General features: G+C 44.1%; 1 protein-coding gene across 6 annotated transcripts in view; it reads right to left on the bottom strand.

The window, feature by feature from the left end:
• The window catches only part of LOC138758565 (KN motif and ankyrin repeat domain-containing protein 1-like), a 326554-nt gene that overhangs the window by 240180 nt on the left and 58712 nt on the right, over positions 1 to 27662 (bottom strand). For all 6 annotated transcript variants that reach the window (XM_069927715.1, XM_069927732.1, XM_069927666.1 and 3 more), the window contains exons 2-3: positions 3153 to 3234; positions 2871 to 3010 (exon numbers count right to left, since the gene is read on the bottom strand). The gene's annotated coding sequence lies outside the window, so the exon portion shown is untranslated. The remainder of the gene's footprint in view (positions 1 to 2870; positions 3011 to 3152; positions 3235 to 27662) is intronic.

Genomic DNA, 27662 nt, shown 5'->3' on the forward strand with positions numbered 1-27662 from the left:
TCGCCCAAGCAGACTCGCCCAAGCAGACTCGCCCAAGCAGACTCGCCCAAGCAGACTCGCCCAAGCAGACTCGCCCAAGCAGACTCGCCCAAGCAGACTCGCCCAAGCAGACTCGCCCAAGCAGACTCGCCCAAGCAGACTCGCCCAAGCAGACTCGCCCAAGCAGACTCGCCCAAGCAGACTCGCCCAAGCAGACTCGCCCAAGCAGACTCGCCCAAGCAGACTCGCCCAAGCAGACTCGCCCAAGCAGACTCGCCCAAGCAGACTCGCCCAAGCAGACTCGCCCAAGCAGACTCGCCCAAGCAGACTCGCCCAAGCAGACTCGCCCAAGCAGACTCGCCCAAGCAGACTCGCCCAAGCAGACTCGCCCAAGCAGACTCGCCCAAGCAGACTCGCCCAAGCAGACTCGCCCAAGCAGACTCGCCCAAGCAGACTCGCCCAAGCAGACTCGCCCAAGCAGACTCGCCCAAGCAGACTCGCCCAAGCAGACTCGCCCAAGCAGACTCGCCCAAGCAGACTCGCCCAAGCAGACTCGCCCAAGCAGACTCGCCCAAGCAGACTCGCCCAAGCAGACTCGCCCAAGCAGACTCGCCCAAGCAGACTCGCCCAAGCAGACTCGCCCAAGCAGACTCGCCCAAGCAGACTCGCCCAAGCAGACTCGCCCAAGCAGACTCGCCCAAGCAGACTCGCCCAAGCAGACTCGCCCAAGCAGACTCGCCCAAGCAGACTCGCCCAAGCAGACTCGCCCAAGCAGACTCGCCCAAGCAGACTCGCCCAAGCAGACTCGCCCAAGCAGACTCGCCCAAGCAGACTCGCCCAAGCAGACTCGCCCAAGCAGACTCGCCCAAGCAGACTCGCCCAAGCAGACTCGCCCAAGCAGACTCGCCCAAGCAGACTCGCCCAAGCAGACACGCCCAAGCAGACACGCCCAAGCAGACACGCCCAAGCAGACACGCCCAAGCAGACACGCCCAAGCAGACTCGCCCAAGCAGACACGCCCAAGCAGACACGCCCAAGCAGACACGCCCAAGCAGACACGCCCAAGCAGACACGCCCAAGCAGACACGCCCAAGCAGACACGCCCAAGCAGACACGCCCAAGCAGACACGCCCAAGCAGACACGCCCAAGCAGACACGCCCAAGCAGACACGCCCAAGCAGACACGCCCAAGCAGACACGCCCAAGCAGACACGCCCAAGCAGACACGCCCAAGCAGACACGCCCAAGCAGACACGCCCAAGCAGACACGCCCAAGCAGACACGCCCAAGCAGACACGCTTTAAACTTTGAGAAGCCAAGCTGCTGCACGATTTACAGAATTTATTAGTCTTATATTTGCAATAAAATTGCATGATATTTTACGCTGCCCAACCTACTGTGGAAATTTTTTTCAAAATGCAACATTAAGTGAGGTTTATCTGACACTGTCAGATATGCACCAGAATTTGGAGATTAGTCGATTACCTCAAGATAAATCTTATTTTTTTTTAACATGTTGTACCTCCAATAAGAGTCATGCTGTTAAAAATTGTGAAACAATTCAATCAAAATAATTAATGATAACCTCAGGCGATTATTATCTGGAAGAAATAAGAACTTGCACAAAAAGAACCGGAGTTTTTTTTTAAATGACAATAAATAAAAGCAAGATGGACTCTTCTTATTGTTTACAAAAATAATCAATTTGAATGCAAGACATACCAGGTTTTTAATCATGAGGTGCATCAAAACAAGGACACAAGCTGACTATCTGACAATCAATTGCATTCAAGTTTCAATGCAACAGCATGCTATATTGATATTATTAATGCTGCAAACATTAAATTTGCAAATCTTCTCTGGATATGCATCTCAAAATAATCCCAGTAGCTTGTTACCTAGAAACCCCTTAGCTCATTACAAAAATGTACAATTTGTTTTGTTCCAAAAATGTTAATCTACCAAGAGGCAAATTTAAATATGTACTCGAAGTGAATTCTGTATTTCATCTTGTATACTGTTCTCATCATTGGATTAAACATCTGTTCCATGGACATGCAGAATGCATTGTTCCACCATGTAGGAAGCACAGGGGCAGTTCACAAACATTATACATCAGTGCCCAACCAATGCTGCAATTAAGCAGAGCAAAAACAGCAAGGCTATACCATCATTGCCTTTAAGTTGCACATCCTTATGACTGCAGAGACATGCTTTTTATTCACCATTTCTAAACAACAATCATGAAATTCTGGGACCAACTTTGGGCACTTTGAATGCAAGTAAAGCAGTTCAAAGCCGCTTTGCATCACTGAGCTCAATCAAGTAGGGCATACCCAACCTTGCTGGTATGACTTATTTCCCCAAACAAAAGGGCATCTTCTCCCCTTCCCCCACATTACCTTATCGATGTGCATTTTTTCCAAAGATTATTTTGACATTGCGGAAGGTAGGAAGGAAAGAAAGGATAGAGATGGGAAAAAGAGGAAGAACACAATAAACAAAAGCAGGAGTAGGCTATTTAGTTGTCAATTTTGTTCCACAATTCATTAAGGTACTGGTTGTTCTTGTACCTCAGCCTCACTTTCCAGCATAATCGATTTACTGTCAATATCCACAAATTTATAGATATCTTGCCTTTACAGTACTTGAGTCTTGGTAAGCTTCCAGTTTGCACATGTCTAGCTCCACATGTACAATAATAGATGGGGAAAAAAGCTAAACAAAAAAAAAATCACTAGGTCTTAATGTTTTAACTTTGACATCCTTCCATTCACCAGAGTTTTCAAAAATCCTAGCCATCCGTTGTAAAGATTCCAAGAAATATGTGTTTGCATGACTCTACTCTTAATATAGATGCACTTTGCAAATTTGAAATGAATTTAAAATACCTCAAAATGTTGACAATTCTCTTTCCAGTGCATTAGTTTTACCAGAGTTATTCATCAAAATTTGATCTTAATGTAGCTGGAGAAATCTGGAACAGCTGAACCTTTCCTTTTCAAAGATTTCATGCTTGATCACTAGTTCGCTAGTGGAAAACAGAAATCTAGATGAAACACATTCATGCACAAGTTCAAACTCTCAATGCCAAAAACCTGCCACTGGTTCCAAGAACAAAGTGCAGGATGAAACAAAAGTAGCAACCTTTATTCCACTGAACATATTCTTACCTGTATTGTCTTCAACTATTACATTCTTTGAAAGTTTTTCAGAAGTGTCCTTTGAACATCATTCCCGCTCCACCCTGACAACCTGGGAGGACGAAAGATGAATTTTAAGATCTGGATTCTCAATTTAGGACCCACTTTGCAATTTGCAATGAGAGAAAAAAGAAAATCAGCATAAATGTGTAATCTATGCAGCACATTAAAAATGAAGTCAGGCTCACAAAATGATGTGGCTGCAATGGAATGCGTGAGAATTTGTCCAGAGCTTCAACATGTTTCACAAATCAATGAACACAGATTAAATCAAGTTTAGCCAAGCAAAGTGCACAGCAAAAACATTTTCCTACCATCCTTGACCCTATTTTCTCCCCCTCCCCCACAAGCTCATTAGAGGAACAAAGTTTTATATTGAGCCTTGATCTCAAATTTTCAATATTTAAAGCAATGTTTGCAATGTTGATGTTAGAAATCACACACCATTCCTGTCTTAAAGGCACTTGCTTTTACATTTGACTAACAGTTGTTTTAGGCTTGTTGTGGCTTACTGTCCAAGAATGAAGCTGCACTTGTTCATCTGCTGCTGAACCTGTTGTGTACATGCTCATTTTGCTGTCCCTCTAGGTCACACATGTCAAAATCTGACCCGCGGGCCAAATTAATTATATTTGGCCCGCAAGATCATATTAAATATATATTAGAGTTGGCCCGCTGGCCGCCACGCCAGTATAGCGCATGCACACTGAAGGTGAAAATGAAGACGCTGGAGGTGTGGAGGGATCTGAGTCCCGAATCCCGGGGATCGGAGCGCCGCACTCAGCCCGCCCGGCTCCCGGACACACAGACGTGGCTGGAGTTGGGGACCATCCTCGCTGGGTCTGCGCTTCAGCAGCGACGACAGACCGAACGTCTCGTTGGCGATGCCTTCTCCCTCGCTCCGTGCGCGGTGGACCCTGCCTCCCGCTCCTTTTGTTGGAGACGAGCCCGGCACCATGAGATCGCAGTTTAATCCCGCTCCAACCATGGGAGGGGGGTGGGAGCAACGCGCTCTTCTCAGCCAATTCCTCCACCGCCCCGGATGCCAGCGTTTCAACGGCGGGTTCAGGTGCCTTCATCAGGCGACCGACCTGTTGGTCCAAGACAAGGGGAGAGTGTACAAACTCCACACAGACAGCACCTGAACTCGGGTGAACGTGGAGCTGCGACCCCACATTCCACATCAGGACTGTGTGTAAGATTGGGAGCAGTGAGACAGAAGCTTATTTTGTTCCTGTGATTTAAGCCTTTCTTGGGGTGGGGGGGGTCCTTCTCTGACCACTTGGCTAACAATTAACCTAATCAGATGTGGAGTTACCACAATACAACAGTTCTCAACCTTTTTCTTTCCACTTGCATCCCTGTGCCATTGGTGCTCTGTGATTAGTAAGGGATTGCTTAAGGTGGTCTGTGGGTGGGAAGAAAAAGTTTGAAGACCACTGCTTTAATCATCCCTCATTGACTCATCTTGTGCACGGTTTCAGAACACTAAAGGAAATGGGCCAATGACAATTTTTCTCAAGCAAAATATTTCAGTAACAATTGGGTCTAGAGCAGTGATTCTCACCCTTTCCTTCCCACTCACATCCCACCTTAAGCAATCCCTTACTAATTACAGAGTTTCAATGGCATAGGGCACACATGTCAAACTCTGGCCCGCGGGCCAAATTTGGCCCGCGATATAATTATATTTGGCCCGCAAGATCATTTCAAAAATGTATTAGAGGTGGCCCGCTGGCCGCCGCGCCAGTATAGCGCATGCACAGTAATACAACAAATCCCAGAAGCATTGGCGTCAGCCCGCTAATCACCCCCACCTCCTCTTTTATCTTCTTTTATCTTCCCCTTCCCATTTGCTAGCCAGTGCTCCTCCCCTTTCTGCTTCCACCTTCTCATTTCAATATCTACCTGATTTTCAGTCCCCTCGAAGAAGTGCTCAGACCTGAAACATTTGTCTTCCTTTTCGTTTTCATGGATGCAGCATGACCTGCTGAGTTTCTCCAGCGCTAATGTGCTGAGAGATAAGAAAGCCTGTTTTGGGAATTTAAAACCCAGTTAACAACTGCTTTTCCAATCTCAATTTGTGGACCTTGAACTGAAGTAGTGAGAACGTGTTGCACATGTATGATTCCAAGAATGACCATCATTCCCTCAAGTCATAACAAAAGTTCATACCTTGCCACATGCCCAAATCCACAAACTTTACAGGCATTGATGGATTATGATCAAGACTGGAGTCCTGGCCATCTTTTGCTCTCCTAGTAAGATTACTTTCATTAATTTGTCTACAATTGCTTCAAATTTAGCTTGAAAATGACTAGTGTGTTGACTTGTTGAGCCAACAGATTGACATCACACAGGAAAAGGCACTTAATGTGAAAAAGGCAAAAACATTTCAGTTAATAACTGGTAAACAAACACAATGTAACATTTACATTCTATTAAAGATGTAGATTCTTATACCTTGCACATTATGCTCTACCCTTAGGTTACAGAAACTGGGCTTTCTTCAAGCATATATCAGAACCAAAAGGCTTCTTCACGTGCATTCTCCCCTAAGAATGCACCTGAAGAAGTAGAAGCGGCCCTTTGAATTGCTATTCAGATGGCAGCGCTGAAAGCGCAAAGCTGGCCACCTGAAGGGATAGCTGCATCGGATGCGCCTCTGAGCACACTCCAGCTCCTGTTCAGTGTCAGCTGTACTCCCGCCCACTGATGCGATATCATTTTGAGCACGACAAGAAGGAACATGGGACAATGGCGAATCCTGTTCATATAGGAGACATAATAATGATGATTTCAGCCTTTCTGAGTGTTCAGAACGACTATTTGTGTTGTTGAAGCTCTTCAATCGTCCTCGAGATCTGAAAATCGTATAGATGCAATCAGAAGGTTCCTGCAAAGGTTGAGGGCAAGACGGCAGCAGTTAGCAGTTGAAAGGTGTGTGGAGCGTAAGCGCCAGACAAAGGCGAATGCTGCTGGTCAGTCAATTAGCTATGGTGACACATTGGTCTCTCTGGAGGTTAAACCGATCCCAGGGCCCCGAGTTCTGGAGTAATGTCCACACCAAATTTGATGATGCTGAGTGGAGGAGACACTTTTGTATGTTGTGTGGCACCTTTCATTTCACGCTGTAACTCTTAGAACCTCACCTGAAGCTGCATAGACCAGACTTGCATTGACCATTGGAGCCTGGACTTCAATTAACTATGGTCCTATGGTGGCATGCCATCCCTTGTGAGTATCGATCCATCAGTAGCATCTTTGGAATAGGCGTCAGCACCGTGTGCATGGTGGTGCAGGAGGTGACTGCCGCCTTGAGGAAGTTCCTTGGTAAACGTTTCATCTCCCTGCCAAGTGGAACACATCTCCAGGAGACAATTGATGGCTTTGCGCAAAGGGGATACCCAATGTGTGCTGGTGCCATTGATGGGTCACACATTCCCATCATCACCCCCAGCGTTGATGCTGCAGCCTACTACAATCGCAAAGGGTGGCATTCGGTGGTTCTGCAAGTGGTGGTCGACCACAGATTCTGGTGAGTTATGTCTCTATTGATTTTTATAACATCACATCTCAAATGACTATAACTTCACTGTAATTTCCATTCATGTTACAGCTTCTCAGATGTGTTTGTGGGGTGCCCAGGCCGCACGCATGATGCCAGAGTGCTTGCCAACTCTCCTCTGTTTTGAAAGGCAGAGGACCAAGGATGATGCCTCTTCCAGAGCATTCACCCTTCAAAGTTCAGGGTTTCAAATGGTAAACTTATACCTCTCATTTTATTCGTTTTAGATTGGTCACAGTGTTTGAGCTACCGAAAGAAAATAGACACACACACACACACACAGAGCAGTTCAGTTTATACAAGTCTTTATTACTAAATCTAAAGCTGAATTCACACTACAATATGCAAGCCCTTCCCAATTATACTTATCAATGCCTGGACTGGTCCCAACTGCCAAAGCGAGGCGACGACTGCACACTTGTAGTAGGTTGTCTGGGCGCCGGTAGCAGCTTCTCCACCTCCCCGACTTTGGTTGGAATCTTGAAGTTGTTGTTCTTGCTGAGATATGTTGCCACCTCTTGGAGGGTCTCAAACTTCAGCAGTGTGACCATGGCTTATATTACCCAAAAGTTGTTTACTTCAGATCTTATCTCTTTGAACAAATGATTTAATTATCTTCAAGGTCTCCTGACAGTCTGCGACCAACAAAAGACAACTGCATCTCTGGGCCTCATGGTGTAAATTGGATTCTGTCTTCTGATTCAACTGCATCCCTTCTTGCATCAGCTGGTCTAGGGCCCCATGGTGGAATTTAGGTGTGTCTACTAATTCATATGCAACAAGCAGGTTCTCAGCCTTGCAGAAGCAAAGGCTGCAAAAGTAAGAAATACGGTTTAAATCTTCCATTACAAATGACTGTAATTTCCATTCATGTCACAGCTTCTCAGATGTGTTTGTGGGATGGCCAGGCCGCACGCATGTTGCCAGAGTGCTTGCAAACTCTCCTCTGTATAGAAAGGCAGAGGATCAGGGAGGATACCTCTTCCAGAGCATTCACCTTTCAAAGCTCAGTGTTTCAAATGTTACGCATGCTTGTGTCGATGTTTAGGTGCATGAATTAACTACATTTCTGCATTGTTGTGCCTGCAGATGTCCAAGGATGTTGATGGAGTGGAGGCTCCAGCACATCTTATGTGGCATACTCTCTACGAAGCTGGCTGACGAAGGGGTTCACACAGCACCGTGTACTGGATCTGGATCAGCAAAGATTTATCAAGGCCCTTAATTCTGCAAGGATAGTGGTGGAACATGTGTTTGGCAGTCTAAAAGGACGCTGGCGGTGACTGTCCAAGCGTCTAGATATCTCTACCACTTTAGTCCCATGTGTTGTATTTGCCTGCACAATATATGTGAGATTAATAAGACTTCCCTTCAGAGTGGACATTGGTTGAAGCAGATGGTCCTGCACCCAATAGCGCAGATTGTGCTGATCAGCAGGCCCATGGGCACCAGGACATCCATTCTGCCATTATGTGCACATTCTGTAAGGGTATGGCCCTGCTACCCAGCTCCCCATTTTCCACAACTTGTTTCCCCCCTCCACCCTCCCCCCCCCCCCAATGTGGTGACATACACCTACTGCCTGGCATGTTATGTGCTCACGCAAAGGGAACAGATGCACATAAATGAAACATGAGATTTGTGTGCTTGTTAAAAATTTAATAAAAAAACGTTCTTTGAGAAATCATACTGCTACCATCTCAGGTAGATATCGCAACGTAAACATTTCACATCATGCTTAAACTTGAAGGAAATCATGGAATGGACAAATAACAGTGCAAATCCACTCCACACTTGAACACCACAGAACAAACACTAAAACAGTAAACACAACACAACCAACCGGCACCATAGCATCTCACTGCTGAATGTTTCCATCCTTTAAGTGTCGCACAAAACATTGCACTTATGAGGGGCTTCATGAACAACAAAAGTGAACAGTGAGTTAGCAGCATTAAGGATGTTTAGTCCAACACACACCTCATTCCAGCATTGAGAGGAACGAGTTGGAGGTGGGGGAATGAGGAACCTGTCCCAGACCCCAGCATCTCAGTAATGCCCAAGCGTGATGCACTGGTATGGAATAAAATGGCATGCTGGATGGAGGGGCCAGGTACATGGGATGAGGCTGACCACATGACTGTGGGACTGGAGAGGCCTCTATTCGCGTGACCAATCTGTTGAAGATGACTGACTGCCTGTCCATTGCGGCACTCAGTCCCCACAGGGAAGCTCCAAACTCAGATATTGACTTGACATGTTTCTCCACTTCGGAGCGGAGCGTTGCCTCCTTGTCCTCCCTCTGGTCGGCGAGCATGACTCTCTTGTGATCCAGCACCTCTTCTGCATGCTGGTGGTCTCTCTCTCTGTCCTCCCTGTCAAGTGCCAACATAATCGTCTGCAGCTCCTTTGCGAGAACCTGACCCTTGGTCAGTCGCTGGCGCTTGCATCTGGGACCAGAGGCTCTTGGTGGAAACAGGAAAAGTGCATCAGCATTGGACTTAGGTGCTTCTCCATGAACACAATCTCAATGCTACTGTACCTGTGTTCTCTGTTGAGAGTGCCGCCTCGCCACTTCCAGGGACGGTGACCTCTGCACGGCTTCTCTCGAGGGCATCCAAATCAGTGGCTGCCGGGTCCTCGGCAGTGGCCTCCTCCTCCTGGACCAGCATGTCTCCTCCATTGCTGCTGGGTGAACCCAGAGATCCCTCAGGGATGAGCTCTGGGGATTCAGGGCTCTCCAGAACACTGGCTACATTCGAGGGAGTAGCTGAGCAGCTAGCACCCCCCCCCACCTCGAGAGTGTGGCACTGGTTGAAGTACTGCCACTCCTTGGGCCCATTGCCACTCCTCCTGTTGTGGTCCAGGACTGCGTGGAATTTCTTCCTCATGCTCTTCAGCTTCATGATCACCTAATTTTTACTGCGCTTGTGCCCTTGTGCTGTGAGCACTCCAGACAGCCGCTCAAATGTGGGACCATCCCACACTGTCCCACTGAGCTCCTTTTCCTGGGATTCCTGAGTTCGATGGTCAAGAAGCAGTCTTACCTTTTCATCAGACCAGTTACAAGCCTTTCTTGGAGCCATTGTTCAAATACACGGTTTTCCTTCACTGATAAACAAAGCGACTGTATCTGGACTAGCCTGCCTACACAATGTGCTTCAAGATTCGCGCCAGGCGTCTCAGGCTGACGACGCCACTGCCACGTCAGCAGCCCGTCCCTTTGACAGCCACTTTCAGCCAGCTGCATTCAGATGGCTGGGGGAGCCACTGTGCTGCGCTGATTATCCTATCCCTCTCAGAGGAGGGTTACCAAGCTCACCTCGCAGGCACCTCCTGCAGATTCACGTGGCCTCCCCACAGCCACATATTGCCAAAATATGCGGCTTTACAAGCGGGGCAAGTGGCCACCTGAAAGTGCCTAAACGATCTTGGCTGATTTCTGGGTCTTGAATAGCAAGTCACTGAACTGCAAGGAGGCATCAAATACTGTATTAACATTTAAACAATGAAGGATTTTAATTTTAACCTCTAAATGGCTAAAAATGCCCTTGATGAAGCAGATTCTTGAATAAAACAACATTGTAAATTTACATAACTTCGTACAAAAAGCACACAAAACTCAAAACGGTCAACCAGTTTACCTATCTCGGCTGCACCATTTCATCAGATGCAAGGATCGACAATGAGATAGACAACAGACTCGCCAAGGCAAATAGCGCCTTTGGAAGACTACACAAGAGAGTCTGGAAAAACTGAAAAACCTCACAAAGATAAGCGTATACAGAGCCGTTGTCATACCCACACTCCTGTTCGGCTCCGAATCATGGGTCCTCTACCGGCATCACCGACGGCTCCTAGAACGCTTCCACAAGCATTGTCTCCGCTCCATCCTCAACATCCATTGGAGCGCTTTCATCCCTAACGTCGAAGTACTCGAGATGGCAGAGGTCGACAGCATCGAGTCCAAGCTGCTGAAGATCCAGCTGCGCTGGGTGGGTCACGTCTCCAGAATGGAGGACCATCGCCTTCCCAAGATCGTGTTATATGGCGAGCTCTCCACTGGCCACCGTGACAGAGGTGCACCAAAGAAAAGGTACAAGGACTGCCTAAAGAAATCTCTTGGTGCCTGCCACATTGACCACCGCCAGTGGGCTGATATCGCCTCAAACCGTGCATCTTGGCGCCTCACAGTTTGGCGGGCAGCAACCTCCTTTGAAGAAGACCGCAGAGCCCACCTCACTGACAAAAGGCAAAGGAGGAAAAACCCAACACCCAACCCCAACCAACCAATTTTCCCCTGCAGCCGCTGCAACCGTGTCTGCCTGTCCCGCATCGGACTTGTCAGCCACAAACGAGCCTGCAGCTGACGTGGACTTTTACCCCCTCCTTAAATCTTCGTCCACGAAGCCAAGCCAAAGAGAAGAGTACAAAAAGCAAAATGCTGTGCATCCCAGAAAATCCGAAATGAAAAGAGAGAGCTGTGGAAACGATCAACAATTCAGGCAGCATTTGTGGAAAAAGAATATCAAATACAATGACTAAATTCTAACATCCCAGTTCAGCAGACGAGCTTGATGTCATCATCCTCAAATGCAATGAAGTCCAGGGCAGCACAAACAAGGTAAAGGTTCCATTATTGTCATTTAATACAACATTTAGAGTGTTACATAGATCAACTTTTGTCTATTGTAAGGCAGGCAGAAAGTTGCTACTCTGTCCAGCACCCCTCACAGAAACCTACCCAAGGTCATCTCCCCTCCAAGTACTGACCAGTCCTGAGTCTGCTTTAGCTTCCAAGATCAAGCAACCTCAGGTGCTTTCAGGCCATTAGGTAATGTTGGGCGAAGACTAGCTTAATGTTTGTAATGTGAGATTACGTCATTCCCAAACCAGATATCTCACTTTCTCATATTTGAGAAATCAAAGCTACATTTTGTCTTACAGAATTTGTACATTTCATTCTTAAATCAGATATCCAGAGCCTAAAATTGTTCAGACTCAATTCAATAATCATGTGCTCATCATAAAAATCAGCTAAGAGTTCCATTTGCAATTATAAGAGTTAATTATAATTTATGGAGTTAACCAGGACTGAAACTGCCTTTTGGCTCAGTGTGTCGATGCTCAACGTTCAGTAACCACCTATGCTAATCTCGTTTACCAGTACTTTGGTCATGGCCTTCAATGCATTGATGTGATTTTTCCACAAAGATGCAAATTAGTATATATCCAATGATTTTATACATGAATTCAAGATTTAACTTTGGATTTGCTGTGACATCACAATTTTAATTTTTTTTTCCAGGATTACTAAAATGTCATTTTTCCCTTCCAGGTTCTCCACATAACATAACAATTACAGCACGGAAACAGGCCATTAGGCCCTTCTAGTCCGCACCGAACCAAACATCCCTTTCTAGTCCCACCTCCCTGCACAATGCCCATAACCCTCCTTCTTCTCCATCACCACCAAAAACTAAAAGATCCTAAACAATTCTCTATTCTACAATTCCATTTGTCAGGGTAGAGAGCTGTGAGGACATCACAAGCAGTTTAAATAATTGCTTTTCTCTCTGACTTCTTATTTAGTATACCATTATAAATATGCATTCATTTATCTTTTCGAGTTTCACCAATTACGTGCAACAGTGCCAGGTGCATTTTCTGAAACACCAAAAGGCCTGTTGTTTCTTTTCAGACTGTACATGTGACACCAAGTCTATTATGCCAAGGGGAAAAAAAAGATCCTGCAGCTTTCCGTTCACCTTTTTTTAAAAATCACGACCTTCTCACAAAAAGAAATAATTTATTCTACAGTTACTGACTAATAGATTACATAAAATGAGATATCAAGTTTAATTAATACTGTAAACAGGGCTACGTGCTATCCATCAGTCATTCATGTATTTGGCAATTACCCAGGCAATCCAACCTACTTTTTCTAGCTTGTAAACTAAATAGAAAACAACAAATCAAGCAGTTTCCTGCTCTTACACAAAACACCAACAGAATACCAGGACTTGCAGATAAATCTTGGTCATGTTAATAAAAACCTAGCCTAAAATTTAATTTGTTTGTTTCAGGACGATATTCATTAAGCACGTTGTCACCAGACCTGGGAACTATAATACTTACTCTGCAGGATTGAGGTAAAGTCTTTCCTGCATATCCTCAATCATCAATTAAACGCAATGTCAGGAAGAGTTAGGAATTGGAGAAGAAATGGTGCTCCATGCGATTCCACAATTCTGTCTGTGCTCTGCCAGACAATATCCTTAATGCAGCACCACCTGTCAGGCAGGTACTCTTGCAGGATACTCAAGAAATGCTGTCAGCTGGACATGAAGTCTCACCTCAAGGACAGACTCAGGCTTTGTGTCAACAAAATGTACAGATTAATTTTAACCCTTCTGTACAAATTGATAGCCAAATTTTATTGCATAAAGTTGCCATTTTAGCTTGCACAAAAAAAGCTGCTATTTTACAATGAAGAATGACAAACTTTCTAGCCCCCAAAGACCTCCGGTAATTAACAAGATTGTACAAAGACCTTCATTCTTAATCTTCTCAAATGCCTGATGAGGAGGCACTTTGAAACTTCTCAGTTTGCTAATAGCAATGAAGTTTAAAAGCATTGACTCAGGCAACTTGACTTTAAAAACATTTTGAACTACATAAAGTCACCAACCAATATGGGTGCTGAGTTTTCACAACTCGTACACAGAAAATCTCCAGAAACAATGAAGCAATAAGTGGCCTGAACAATTAGTTTTAATGTGCTGCTGGTCAAGGGCGCAGGTGAAGTTTTCTCACTGTCCTTTAAAAATACAGCATGGCATCTTTTGCATTTATTTTCTTCTTTTCTTTGGCTTGGCGGACGAAGATTTATGGAGGGGTAATGTCCACGTCAGCTCGTTTGTGGCTGACAAGTCCGATGCGGGACAGGCAGACACGGTTGCAGCGGTTGCAAGGGAAAATTGGTTGGCTGAAGTTGGGTGTTGGGTTTTTCCTCCATTGTCTTTTGTCAGTGAGGTGGGCTCTGCGGTGTTCTTCAAAGGAGGTTGCTGCCCGCCGAACTGTGAGGCGCCAAGATGCACGGTTTGAGGCGATATCAGCCCACTGGCGGTGGTCAATGTGGCAGGCACCAAGAGATTTCTTTAGGCAGTCCTTGTACATCTTCTTTGGTGCACCTCTGTCTCAGTGGCCAGTGGAGAGCTCGCCATATAACACGATCTTGGGAAGGCGATGGTCCTCCATTCTGGAAACGTGACCTACCAAGCGTAGTTTGATCTTCAGCAGCGTGGATTCGATGCTGTCGGCCTCTGCCATCTCGAGTACTTTGATGTTGGAGATGAAGTCGCTCCAATGAATGTTGAGGATGGAGTGGAGACAACGCTGGTGGAAGCGTTCTAGGAGCCGTAGGTGATGCCGGTAGAGGACCCATGATTCGGAGCCAAACAGGAGTGTGGGTATGACAACGACTCTGCATACGCTAATCTTTGTGAGGTTTTTCAGTTGATTGTTTTTCCAGACTCTTTTGTATATTATTCTATTTAGGAGAATCCTAGCGAAGATTTTGCTTGCAATGGAGAGCAGCGTGATTCCCCTGTAGTTTGAGCAGTCTGATTTCTCGCCTTTGTTTTTGTACAGGGTGATGATGATGGCATCACAAAGGTCCTGAGGCAGCTTTCCTTGGTCCCAGCAGAGCTTGAAAAACTCATGCAGTTTGGCATGAAGAGTTTTGCCGCCAGCCTTCCAGATCTCTGGGGGGGGGGGGGGGGGGATTCCATCCATACCTGCTGCTTTGGCACTTTTCAGTTGCTCAATTGCCTTATATGTCTCTTCCTGGGTGAGGACCTCATCCAGCTCTAGCCTTAAGGGCTGTTGAGGGAGCTGGAGCAGGGCGGATTCTTGGACTGAGCGGTTGGCACTGAAAAGAGATTGGAAGTGTTCTGACCATCGGTTGAGGATGGAGATCTTGTCGCTGAGGAGGACTTTGCCGACTGAGCTGCGCAGCGGGCTTTGGACTTGGGGTGAGGGGCCATACACAGCCTTTAGAGCCTCGTAGAAACCCCTGAAGTCGCCAATGTCCGCGCTGAGCTGGGTTCATTTGGCGAGGCTAGTCCACCACTCATTTTGGATCTCCCGGAGTTTGCGCTGAAGATGGCTGCATGCGCGATGGAAGGCTCGTTTCTTCTCTGGTCAGGACGGCTTTGCAAGGTGAGCCTGGTGGGCAGCTCGCTTCTTTGCCAGCAGCTCCTGGATTTCCTGGTTGTTTTTGTCAAACCAGTCCTTGTTTTTCCTGGAGGAGAAGCCCAGTACCTCTTCAGTGGATTGGAGTATGGAAGTCTTCAGCTGATCCCAGAGGGTTTCAGGGGACGAGTCCGTGAGGCGAATTGCATCCTCGAGCTTTGCTTTGAGGTTTGCTGGAAGTTTCCTCTCACTTCGTCTGACTGCAATTTTCCAACATTGAACCTCTTTCTGGGGGCTTTACTGTTCCTGGACTTTGGCTTGAAGTGAAGGTTGAGCTTGCAGTGAATAAGCCGGTGGTTAGTGTAGCATTCCACGCTGGGCATGACCCTGGTGTGGAGCACATCTCGTTTGTCTCTTTCTTGCACCAGGACGTAGTCCAGGAGGTGCCAGTGTTTGGATCGGGGATGCATCCAGGTAGTCTTCAGGCTGTCCCTCTGCTGAAAATGGGTGTTTGTAATGACAAGCCGCTGTTCTGCGCAGAGCTCCAACAGGAGGCGCCAGTTGTCGATGCATTTGCCGACACCATGCTTGCCCAGGATTCCTGGCCAGGTTTCTGAGTCTTTGCCGACGCAAGCGTTGAAATTGCCAAGGATGACAACCTTGTCGGCTGTAGGGGTGTGTTGAATGAGGTTGCACAGATCAGTGTAGAACTTGTCCTTTTCTGCTGGTTCCGCCTGGAGGGTTGGAGCATAGACACCAATGAGGGTGATGCGATGCTTGTTTTGAAGGGGAAGTCGCATGGACATGATCAGGTCCGAGTGGCCTGTCAGGAGGTTTTCGAGTTTGGAGGCAATGGAGTTCTTGACCATGAAGCCTACATCAGATAGGCGTCGTTCATCCATAGGCTTGCCGGACCAGTAGAATGTGTAGCCCGCGCCGCATTCTTGGAGGCTGCCTACATCTGCAAGGCAGACTTCACTGAGAGCAGCTATGTCGATGTCAAGTCTGAGGAGCTCATGTGCGATGAGGGCAGACCGGCGTTCAGGTCGATGGCTGTCAGCCTTGTCTAGCATGGTTCTAATGTTCCAGCATGCTAGCTTGAGTTTGTGAGCATCTTTTGAGGGGGAGGACGTGGAGGGGGAGGACGTGGACATGTCCTCCGACCTGCGCAAAGGAGCTTTTAGGTGGAGTGCAGTGTTGGCCCCACCCTTTACACCCATGGTTCGTGTGCCGTGGCCAAGCAAGCTGGGACGTGGCAGCGAAGTCCTTGGATCGTAGGTTTGATATCGGAGTGGCCTTCTCCTATTCAGGTTTCTTACCCGGGCTGGAGGGGCCTACCTCCCCTCCTAGATCGGACCATACCTGGTACTAAATAAAGTACCCCACTATGAATACACTCTATACCTGTGCCCTGTCTGCATTCTAAAGGTAAACCTGTCCATTCCTCAAAGTAATTATCACCTCTGCTGTCCCTATTCCAGGAAGACTTAATACATTGTGTACAATTGGGAGGTTTCCCAAAAATTGGGAACTAGCAGAAAAACAACACAACAAATAATAAAAATAACATTACAGCACTTTTTCCCGGCGTAGCGTAACTTTCAGACCAGAGGGATGCGAGACTGCACGCCAGGTGGAGGGTATATTATCAACGTCTTTAGTTCGTGGATTAGCTTGTTAAATGCATTGTATGTGAGTCCACCCCTTTTCTTTTCTTGAGGTCCTCACCTGGGAAGAGACATATAAGGCAACTGAACAACTGAAAAGTAGCAAAGCAGCAGGTATGGATGGAATCCCCCCTCAGAGGTCTGGAAGGCTGGCGGCAAAACTCTTCATGCCAAACTGCATGAGTTTTTCAAGCTCTGCTGGGACCAAGGAAAGCTGCCTCAGGACCTTTGTGATGCCATCATCATCACCCTGTACAAAAACAAAGGCGAGAAATCAGACTGCTCAAACTACAGGGGAATCACGCTGCTCTCCATTGCAACCACAATCTTTGCTAGGATTCTCCTAAATAGAATAATACCTAGTGTCGCCGAAAATGTTCTCCCAGAATCACAGTGCGGCTTTCGCGCAAACAGAGGAACTACTGACATGGTCTTTGCCCTCAGACAGCTCCAAGAAAAGTGCAGAGAACAAAACAAAGGACTCTACATTACCTTTGTTGATCTCACCAAAGCCTTCGACACCGTGAGCAGGAAAGGGCTTTGGCAAATACTAGAGCACCTCGGATGCCCCCCAAAGTTCCTCAACATGGTTATCCAACTGCACGAAAACCAACAAGGTCGAGTCAGATACAGCAATGAGCTCTCTGAACCCTTCTCCATTAACAATGGCGTGAAGCAAGGCTGCGTTCTCGCACCAACCCTCTTTTCAATCTTCTTCAGCATAATGCTGAAACAAGCCATGAAAGACCTCAACAATGAAGACGCTGTTTACATCCGGTACCGCACGGATGGCAGTCTCTTCAATCTGAGGCGCCTGCCAGCTCACACCAAGACACAAGAGCAACTTGTCCGTGAACTACTCTTTGCAGACGATGCCGCTTTAGTTGCCCATTCAGAGCCAGCTCTTCAGCGCTTGACGTCCTGTTTTGCGGAAACTGCCAAAATATTTGGCCTGGAAGTCAGCCTGAAGAAAACTGAGGTCCTCCATCAGCCAGCTCCCCACCATGACTACCAGCCCCCCCACATCTTCATCGGGCACACAAAACTCAAAACGGTCAACCAGTTTACCTATCTCAGCTGCACCATTTCATCAGATGCAAGGATCGACAACGAGATAGACAACAGACTCGCCAAGGCAAATAGCACCTTTGGAAGACTACACAAGAGAGTCTGGAAAAACAACCAACTGAAAAACCTCACAAAGATATACCTAATGAGAATGTTTCATATGGGGAACACTCAGTGTTCTATTGTCAGCATGGCCTTGAAGCATGGTGGAATGCAGATGTATCAATGTCTTATGCCAACAATTAGTAACTAATTTTTAAAAATTCTATTAAAGAATAAAAATGCCTGATAAGAATATAAATAGGAGCAGGAGTAGGCCATCAGGCCCATCGAGTCTGCTCCTCCATTCAATAAGATAATGGCTGACCCCCACCTCCTTGACTTTTCCCCATATCCCTCAATTGCCCTACTATGTAAAAATCTATCCTTGTCTTAAAGATATTTACTGAGATTGCCCATTGAAGCAATGGAGGCTGAGAGTTCCATAGATTTATCACTCTGAGTTCCACCTCATCTCTGTTCTATATCCACTACCCTGAATCTTCAGGCTGTCCCCTAATTCTAGTCTCACATATCAGTGGAAACAACTTACATACCTCTATCTTATCTGTACCTTTCATAATTTCATTTATTTTTCTAAGATTCCCCTTTCATCTTTCCAAATTTCAGTGAGTACAGTAACAGGTGGCTTAATCTCTTTTTGGCTAACCCCCTCATCTCTGGAATCAACCTGGTGAACCATCTCTGCACAGTAAGGAATTCAGAACTGCACGCAGTAGTCCAGATACAGGCCTCTCCAGTAACTTGTACAGTTTCTGCATAACCTCCCTGCTTCTAAATGCATACCTCTTGCCAACATTCCATTTGCTTTCTTAATAGCCTGCCGCATCTGCAAACCAACCTTTTGCGTATCATGCACAAGCCCTCCCAAGTCCTTCTGCACAGCAGCATGCTGCAATCGCTTGCCATTTAAATCATAATCTGATTTTCCATTTATCCTTCCAAAGTGGATAACCTCACAATTACCAACAGTGTACTCCATCTGCCAGACCCTTACCCACTCATTTAACATCTCTCTCTGCAGATTCTACATATCCTCTGCATAATTTACATTTCCACTCAATTTACTGTCATCAGCAAACTTGGATTGAAAGCTTTTTTTTTATAAAATAAAAACTAAAGTTGAAGCATGTAGAAGCCCTCTAAATATTTTTGATAAGTACATGAATATTGTAAACTGTACTTTTAAAAGCTCTCTCTCTCTCTCTCTGTTCTTTATTGTTACTCCTTTTAATTGGAGAAATCACATGGTAGTCCACTAAGGTGAGCACTATTGCTACAAACAAAAAATACAAATAGTGTGCCTTCTTGCGAATAAGCCTCAAACTGTTTTGGATGGATCATGTCTTAATGCAATCATAAACCACTAGGTTATAGAAATGCATACAGAAAAGAAACAATCATATTTCATTATTTAATCATTTCTAGATTTTAGTCAAGTGAGAAAGACTTCACCCTCAGAACGCTTGAAATATTCAAGGTCCCTTTTTAACTTAATTCATAGCTATATTAACACATTTTTCTTTGAATGTACTTGTTCATAATTTATCACAGTTCCGCATAAATACTCCTTTTTAAATGATTCTTTCTGTCCAAATCTGCCTCCTGTTAATTCAATCTCTTGCTGGTCATCATCCAGAATGTGTTAGGTTTTTGTTTCATCTTGCTTCTGGAATGAATGCATGTGAAATTTCCTTGTCCCCAGCTGCTCCACAGATGCAGTAATTGGAAGGATACATCTCCTTTCCATATCCCTGGCTGAGGCTGAGCTGTTCCTCAATATTATTATTTCACTGATGCCTTGGCCTGCACCTTTCAATCATGGGCATCTAGAAGGCCTAGCCCTCACACTGCCAAAAATCATCACCAACATCAGTGATCTGGATTCCGAGTGTTTTCAAAAGCTTGCACCAATCCCAGGTCGAATAATCCTCAAATGTGGTAGTAGGTCATGCAACCAAAAAAGATGACTGGCTATTTCAAATTTGGTAATTGTGTTGTAAAGCCCATCTAAATTCCAATTCCACTTCTACTCAATTTATTACCCCATTTCTGCCCAAAATTCAATTTAAAACCCATATGTGATGAGTCATAATTCTAAAACCTGAAGTTCAACTCTGCTCAAGTATCTAGGATATCAAGTAGGCAAATTTAGGGCCTGCATGAGCCAGAACAGTTTCTCACTGGTAATTTAAACAATAGACACACAAGTAGAGGCTGATTCAGTTCCTTGAGGTTGTATTTCCAGCAGACATGGTTTTCAAACTGCTCTCCTAAACTCACCTTCCACCTAAAGCAATCCCGATGCTAGAAGTCCTCTGTGATTGCTTAAGGTGGTATGTGAGTGGAAAGAAAGTTTGAAAACTACTCCTTTAATCATACCTAATTGACTCGTTATGTACACTGTTTCCCTCACTCCAAAGGAAATGGGCCAATGACAATTTTTCAAGCAAAATAATTCAGTAACAATTGGGTCTCGATCAGTGATTCTCAACCTTCCCTTCCCACTCACATACCACCTTAAACAATCCCTTATTAATCAGAGAACACATGCCGTAGGGATTGCTTAAGTTTGCATGCAAGTTTAGTGGGGCAGTTTGAAAACCACTGGTCTAACCTAATTTCTACATGTATTGGAGTCCAACAAGTCTGCAGATGTTGTCCTTCTCACTATGTTGGGTTAACAAAATCTCACAACAGAATTTTGCGACATGACATGAGCAAGCTTTGAATGATAAAGTTTCTGTTCTATGAACTCTGAAGCCAAAGGATGATCATTAAGACACTGTAGACCAATTGTTATAGTAAACTATTTCCTCGTTATGTGCAGCTTTAACTAAATCAAATCAAACAGTCCTAACCCACTACTTTTTCCCATAATTGAAATAGGAAACTTAAAATCAACTATGCATCTTGCCACAGATGCTCCTTGACCGAAGTATTTTCAGCATTTTCTTTCTCCCATTAGCCTCTTGTACCTATCCAATTAGTTTTTAAAGACACTGCCAAGGAAATAAAGTCAACAAAATTTTGTTCCTACCACTATGATATAGACAGTGAATGTTATACCTCAATGTTTAAAAAAAGTTTTCCTCATTTCCATCATTATATTTTTGTTCCATATTTTAAGTCTTGTAAGTAACTGCAAATAGCAACAGCTTCTTTAGTTTACCTCATTAAAATTAGTCATCATCTTGTGCACATCCACATCTCCTAACATCCATCCTTCATATAAGTAGATCAACTCTAACTTCTGCACAATCACCTTGAATTTCTAATTCCTCATCCAAAGAAATCTTTCCCACCTCCTTTCTAGGATCTTCACATTAATTTTATTCCCAGATTGATACACAGCATTTTATACATGTTCAATGCAATTTCCCTATTGATGTATTTATTCTACACTCGTGGTTCTCAACTTTTTTCCACTCACATAACACTAAGTAATCCCCATGCCATCGGTGCTCTACGATTAGTAAGGAATTGCTTAAGGTGGTATGTGAGAGGGAAGGTTGAGAATCACTGCTCTAGACCCAATTGTTCTTCAAATTTTGCTTGAGAAAAATTGTTATTGGCCCATTTCCTTTGGAGTTATGAAACTGTGCACATAACAAGTCAATTGGGAACAATTAAAACAGTGGTTTTCAAACTTTTTCTTTCCACCCACATACCACCTTAAGCGATTATTTACTAATCATCGAGCATCTATGGTAGAGGGAATAGTTAAAGTGGTATGCGAGTGGAAAGAAAAAAGCTCGAGAGCCACTGGTCTACACTGATGAATCCCAAAATCTTTGCTAATTGCCATTGTGACAGGTCTTGGCTCTTTTAAGGATATGGACCCCAGATCTCTTCTTCCCTCCAGTGACTTAAGGGTCACTCATTTCTTCTGCCGAAGTCCATCACTTAACACTTTTCTGCATTAAATTTTTTCCATCACACTTCTTCCCATTTTGTCTTCTCAGCATCTGATTTAAATACACCTAATGCTGGCATCGCTTCTAATTGTACAATGTAGATTCAGCCCCAAATCTTCCTGCATTGTACAGCAAAATGCATTTGCAAATCCTCCGACTCAAAATAAGCTTATAAATTATGTGCACAAAATTATTTCTGTAGAAAGTAATGTTCAAATGGTAGAAGGGAAATGTGAAACAAAACCAGCTTAATCTTCCACATGGTATTGTTCTTTTCGTCTGCATGAACATGCATTGGTTATTTTGAATGACAAATGTGGGCAGCAGAGTTTCAGTTCAAATTGATTTTTCTCCTCTCAATTTTTCATGTTTAAATTTATGGATAGCTCAAAAATGAATGCACATAATTCTTCAGTTTCCTGCTCTTGCATTCCCATGTTAAAGAAACATTTGAATATAATTCTCATTTCTGAGAGATGATTTGTAAAGAGTTTCCAAAATGTGTAACTTTGCACCTTTAAGAATTCAACAGTCTCCATTTAGTGCCAACTTAAAAAGGCATACAAAAAAAACATTTGAGAAGACAAATCTGAAAGACATAAAAAAATGATGCAATCAGAATAAAATGTCCCCATCCTCCTCTAGTTTCTGTATTTATTTGTTAAGAACATACCGTGTTGAACATCTAAAAGGCTCCTGGACTTCAAGACCAGAAACTGAACAAAAGCAAAAGGTATAGCTCATTGCATTTAAAAAAAATAAAACTAGGAAGAGTCATTAGTTTCTACTGTTGAAAATTTCAAAATAATCAGGAAGTTTGGAATAAAAACAGGATTGTCAAGGACAAGTAGTGTTTTGAAAGGAATGAGAATTTATTATCATGAACATGCGTCATGAAATTTGTTGTTTTGTGGGAACATTATGTATAACTGGCAGAAAAATTGCTATAAATTACATTTCATAAGTTTATTGTCATGAACACATCACAAAATTTGTTGTTTTGAGAAAGAAGCACCGAGCAAACATTTATATACACCACCTTACAAAATAAATAAATGGCAAAGGGGAAGAAACTGTTTGTGCCGGAGTGCTCGTCTTCAGGCTCCTGTACCTTTTTTCCCTGATGGTAGCAGAGGAAAGAGAGCATAGCCTGAGGATAGACACTGCTTTCTTAAGACACTGCCTCTTGTAGACATAGATGCAGTGAAAACTGGTCCCCATGATGCAACAAGCCAGAATTCTCTCAACAGTACACCTGAAGAAGTTTTCAAGAGTCTTGGGTGACATACTGAATCTCCAAATGAAGTATAGCCACTGGCGAGCCTTCTTCACGATTGCATCGACATGAAGATTCCAGGAAGGAGGTTCCAGGGATTCTACACAAAAAAAAACATGCTCAATCCCAAAATGTGTTCAAATGAGAAACTCAGGTTGTTAAAATTAATTGAATGAACAATGAACCACAGACACAGTCGTTCTTTTTCTTGCATTTTTTATTTATTTTATAAGGTGATGTACATAAATGTTTGCTCGGTGCTTCTTTCTTAAAACAACAAATTTTGTGATGTGTTCAAGACAATGAATTTATGAAATGTTCTGAGTGAAATTCACTGCGGGTTTTTTTTTGGACAGTATAATTTGTTTGAAAATTTTATTCAGCTCAGTCAGGATTATTTATTACTTTACTCTCTGTGGCCTCCCCAACTCAGCTGAGGCCAAGATCAGATTGGGTGATTTCTTTGCTGAACATGCAAGCCCTGTTTATGGGTCTAAGTTTGTGCATCCTGTACCCAACCATTTTCACTCGACCCAACATTTGACAATATTTGGGTCTAAGTTTGTGCATCCTGTACCCAACCATTTTCACTCCACCCAACATTTGACAATATTTGACCTTGGTTTTCTTTATTGGCAGGGTGAAGCTAAATGTCAATTTGACAAACAACACCTTGTATTCTTCCTGGACAATTTTAAAACCAATAGCATGAACACTGACTTTTAAAATTTGTTAACCCCACACAATTCCTTTATTTCCATCTGGATTTTTTTTAAACCTACTCATGGACATGATTTTTCCTCTTTTTCTCTCGACAACTTCTTTCCCCACTCCCTTCCTAATGGTTTCTTCCTCAACCTTCCACACCTTCTGTGTGTCATTATTTGTGTGGACACCCCCCCACCACCCCATTTTCTTTCAAGTAACAAACTAAACTAATCCCATTTGTGCACACATCGCATAGCCTTCTAAGAGTTTAAAGTGCTCAGCTAAAACTAGAAGACAAACTCACTTACCTGAAAATGTCTAACTTTAGGTCAAGCTGCTTAATTCTTGTATATGTAATTGTATATGTTATTTCACCTGTTGTGTTTTCATTTTGATAAAGGGTTCAGACCCTAAAAGTTGATGACCACTTCTAACCATGAATTCCGTCTGACCTGCTGAGTTCCTCCAGCAGTTCTCTGTCTATTCAGGATTAAAGACGACTTTACATCACTCTGGTTTTCTGAAGAGGTTGACATGGTATTTTCAGAAACCACAGGCAATTTGACATATAAGTGAGGAAATGTCTGATGAGCACAATTTGAGAGCCAATGTGCCCCTTCCACCGTGACGGACATCTGTGAGCTCCTGAGGAACAGACTCCCATACAATTTGGCCAAAGTGCAGAGAAAATGTGGTACTTCAAGGAGGCTTTGAGCACATCCTTTGAAACTGTTTATCTCTAACATTTCCAGGACAGAGGTCAGAAAGTCTGATATATGCACATACAAAGGCGAATATTCCAAAGGAAATGACTGATAGATGAACAAGCACACCCAACATCAAATCACAGGAAAATCACAGGTTTTCTAGCACTTGTAATTGCACTTTCCTCTCTGCTCTCCAGTAACTCCCCACCTCAATAAAGAGTAAAATATTTATTGAATCAATGTGGCTAATGAAATTTATTATAAATTTACAGGATCTTAGTGCCACTGGCAAGGCCTGCAATTATTGTCCATTCCCAGTTGGCTTTGAGAAGGTAGTGATGAGCAGCAGTCCTTCTGATGAAGATTCGCACACAATGATATTGGGTGGGGGTGGAAGGGAGAATATTCCAGAAACTATACTCAGCAAAATGGAAACTCTCTCTCCCCCACCCCCCTCCACTGTACCCTCACACTTGCTGCCTGGTTGAGATAATGCTGTGCGAAAATTCTTGGAATGTTTAAGCACAAACTTCAATGTTGATACAATGCAGGATTGCTAAAATCTTTTGCAGGGTACACATTAAATCAAAGAATTTAAGTGCACTTTAGCAGAAATAAAAGCATGCAAAAATCAAGTGATCTATATTTGATCCAAGAGGTTAAAAGCACCCTGCCAATTAACAGCTCTCATTGGTTCAAAGCTATAAACTATAATGACATGCCAAAATCTTGGGCCTCTCCCTAGTATGTTAATCCAGTGCCAGATTGAAACATAAAAGATAGGAGCAGGAGTAGGTTATTCGACCCTTCGAGCCTGCACCGCCATTCAATGAGATCATGGCTGATCTTAAAGTTCAGTACCCTGTCCCCGCCTTCTCTCTGTAACCTTTAATACCCTTATACTGAAGAAATAGATCTAATTCCCTCTTAAATAGATTGAATGAACCTGCCTCTACTGTCCTCTGTGGCAATGAATTCCACAGATTCAACACCCTCTGGGTAAAGAAATTCCTCCTCATCTCAGTCCTAAATGGTTTGCCTATTATCCTCAAACCATGGCCCCAGGTTCTGGATTTTTCCATCATTGGAAACATCCCATCTGCATCCATTCTGTCCAGTCCTGCCAGAATTTTATAGGTCTCTAAGAGATCCCCTCTCAATCTTCTAAACTCCAGCGAGTACAATCCCAATTTGCGCAATCTTTCCTCATAAGTCATTCCTGCCATTCCAGGTATCAGCCTGGTGAATCGCCTCTGCACTCCCTCCATTGCAAAAACATCCTTCCTTGGATAATGCCTTTTTAACCGCCTGCTGTACCTGCATGCTCGCCTTCAGAGACTGGTGTACAAGTACCCCTAGGTCTCTCTGCACTTCCCCATCTCTTAATCTATTGCCATTCAAATAGTAATCTGCCCTCCGGTTTGTATTACCAAAGTGGATAACCTCACATTTATCCACATTGTAGTGCATTTGCCATGTATCTGCCCAGTCCCTCAATTTATCCAAATCACACTGGAGCTTCCTGACCCCCTCTTCCGTGCACACAACCCCTCCTAGCTTAGTGTCATCTGCAAATTTGGAGATATAACATCCAATCTCCTCATCCAGATCATTAATGTAAATTGTGAACAGCTGGGGTCCCAGTACAGATCCCTGTAGCACCCCACTGGTCACCGCCTGCCACTCAGAAAATGAGCCATTTATCCCAACTCTCTGTCTTCTACCTGCCAGCCAGTTCTCAATCCACATCAATACTTTGCCCCCAATCCTATGAGCCTTGATTTTGGAAGCCAGTCATTTATGCGGGACCTTATCAAAGGCCTTTTGGAAGTCCAGGTACACCACATCCACTGGCTCTCCCCCATCTATTTAACCTGTCACCATCTCAAAGAATTCCAATAGATTTGTCAAGCACGATTTACCTTTTGTAAATCCATGTTGACTCTGTCCGATCCCTTCTCTGCTAGTCATATGCTCCGCTATTACATCCTTAATAATGGATTCCATCATTTTGCCCACTACTGATGTAAAGCTCACCGGCCTATAATTCCCCACTTTTTCTCTACCCCCCTTTTTAAATAGTGGGGTAACATTAGCTACCCTCCAATCCACAGGTACTGATCCTGAGTCTATCGAGTTCTGGAAAATAATTCTTAAAGCATCTGCTATCTGAATGGCCACTTCCTTAAGTACCCTAGGATGTAGATTATCAGGCCCTTGGGATTTATCTGCCTTCAATCCCATCAATTTCCCCAAGACCATGTCCTTAGAGATACTGATTTCTTTCAGTTCCTCCCTTGCATTAGTCTCTGTTTCCCAACATCCTTGGGAGGTTATTTGTATCGTCTCTTGTAAAAACAGAACTAAAGTAAGAATTTAATTGCTCTGCCATTTCCTTTTTCCCCCATTATATATTCCCCCCGATTCCGACTGCAAAGGACCTACTCTGGATTTCACCCATCTTTTCCTCTTGACATATTTATAAAAGCTTTTGTGAGGGCTCTGTAAACAATACCAGTAACATAACATATTCCGTGGCACAGGACATTTAAATTCACACAGCTTAGAATCCATTAAGCACACCTGTTGCTCATAACTTAGTGAATATATGCACTGGAGTGAAATGCCCAAATCAGTGAGGCCTTGTGGAGTCTTTTGGTGCTTTCACATTGAGATCCCAGTCCATTGGTGTGTCAACAACCTATGTTTAAAGCTGGGTTTGGCCAAAGCATTCACACTGAACCAAGAAAAGCCAGTTCAGTGCAAATTTTTTTTTTTAAACAAACATCGGGACCTGGCAGGACCTGCAGCATTACAGCATTGGTGTCCCGGGAAGGCAGGTAAGTAAGCCTTTTACACTGGAGCCTATGTGAAATGCATTGGTTCTGATACCAAATACCTTGGTGGGTAATTACTAGGATGAAAGTGACCCCACCAATCCTGTGATGGTCCTGTTCACACAGGTCAGTGAAATGGGCTTAAATACTGGCTTTCAGTGGCAATGTGAAGCACCTGTAATCCAGGATTCAGATTTCAACTGTGTTAAAATATTACCAGCACTTTTAAAGCTTTTCAGATACATCAGCCTTGGATGCTTTCAAGCATATTGCCTTGCAAAAAGCAATTTTTTCTTTTTGAAAAACAACCCCTCAGTGCTTCACAGCTATTGACTGCAATAAAGCACAACTTGGAAGAGGCACTTTGTGTCATACACAAAAATAGTATAGAAACCAATGATTCAAGGATTGGATTTGTTAATATTGGATTGAAAGCATCAATGGGTGTTTGGAGGGGTGGGGAAAGAAAATTCCAA

The sequence above is a fragment of the Narcine bancroftii genome, chromosome 1 (assembly GCF_036971445.1).
Source record: "Narcine bancroftii isolate sNarBan1 chromosome 1, sNarBan1.hap1, whole genome shotgun sequence".
Lineage (NCBI taxonomy): Eukaryota > Metazoa > Chordata > Chondrichthyes > Torpediniformes > Narcinidae > Narcine > Narcine bancroftii.